Source organism: Mus caroli, chromosome 18 (genome assembly GCF_900094665.2).
Source record: "Mus caroli chromosome 18, CAROLI_EIJ_v1.1, whole genome shotgun sequence".
Classification (NCBI taxonomy): domain Eukaryota; kingdom Metazoa; phylum Chordata; class Mammalia; order Rodentia; family Muridae; genus Mus; species Mus caroli.
In genome coordinates this window covers 77,189,055-77,190,581 of record NC_034587.1, presented here as the reverse complement: position 1 = coordinate 77,190,581, position 1,527 = coordinate 77,189,055, and the positions used below count along the sequence as shown (strand labels likewise).

Genomic DNA, 1,527 nt, shown 5'->3' with positions numbered 1-1,527 from the left:
GAAACCTCCGATTCGTTTCTGCAAAGCAGCTGAAACGTCTCTTTCCCCCGGTTGTAGCTTCTCTATAAACAGACACAAAATGCTTGGCTAATTCCCTGATTTTGATCAACACTGTGGCAAAGACACTGTTATAACAGTAAATCCCACAACCTTGTGATATCTAGGCAGATGCTGACAATCAGAAAGCCAGACGTGTCCACGCGTCTAAGGAGAGGCAGCGTCTTCCCCTCCTGGCAGGAAGCAGAAGGTCGATATGAGCGCTGCCATCTTGTCTCAGCCTGAGTGAAAGGCTGTCCAGAGGCATTAGAGAAAAACAAGAGTGCACGCTGAAGGTTTCCTCAGGCCCAGCCCACAGCACCACAGTGTGGAGGTGTCCCATCATGCACTGGGCATGGAGATTTCCCACAGTGCACTGCTGTTTCCCAGTAATGTCTGAAAACTCAGATGTACCTGACAGATGTGGGTGGCCATTTTCATGTTTGCAAAAACCTCAAAGCATGCAAAGATCCACATGGACTTCAGGGAAATATGTGAGGAATTGATAGACTGTAATGTTACCCAGGTGCCCCTAACTTCTGGGCATGGTTCCTCTGGGACGTACTCAGTCACCAGGGAGAATTAGCTGAGGAAATGCTCAACAGGATACATCCAGACTCTTAGTCCCATGCTGAGCACCTGTCCCTCTGACCAGTCTCTCATCTTGTGAGACCTTCTGTAACCGACCACTGAGCCAACACAAGGCAAGGTTGCACCAGAGCTCACTGTGGCTCTGCTACATTACAGAGCCCCATAGAATTCACTTTTGTGCCATCTTTTCCTCTTCTCTGATTTGACACCAAGAAACTGAAAGCCTGTAGGTCTTGCAAAAGACCATGGGTTGCAATTGAGTACAAAGCAAGCAAGCCAAACAATAAATAGCAAGAAGGTGGGGCTGAGTTTTAGAAACCAGACTGTGAAGCTTTGAGCGTCCTCTTTCCAGTCAGCGCGGAGTGATGGGCATCTCTCAGGACAACTGGCACAAGCGCCACAAGACTGGGGGTTGGGGGTGGGGAGGGGAGAAAACCCCACCACAAGAAGCCGAAGTATGAGCTGGGACGGCCTGCTGCCAACACTAAGATTGGCCCTCGCCTCATACACACAGTCCAAGTTCGAAGAGGCAATAAGAAGTACCTTGCCCTGAGCCTGGATGTGGGGAAATTTTCCTGGGGCTCTGCATGTTGTACTCGCAAAACAAGGATCATCGATGTTGTTGTCTACAATGCATCCAACAACGAGCTTGTTTGCACCAAGCCCCTGGTGAAGAACTGCATTGTGCTTGACAGCACACTGTACCGGCAGTGGTACGAGTCCCACTACGCACTGCCCCTGGGCTGCAAGAAGGGGGCTAAGCTGATTTTAAACAAAAAAAAAAAAAAAAGATCAAAAAAAATTCAAGGCCAGGCGTGGTGGCGCACGCCTTTAATCCCAGCACTCGGGAGGCAGAGGCAGGCGGATTTCTGAGTTCGAGGCCAGCCTGGTCTACAAAGT

The 1,527-nt window shown here is 49.8% G+C and overlaps 1 pseudogene; it reads left to right on the top strand.

Moving 5' to 3' along the window:
• Nucleotides 1–992: 992 nt before the first annotated feature.
• LOC110285170 overlaps nucleotides 993–1,527 on the top strand; it is an 878-nt pseudogene continuing 343 nt past the window's right edge.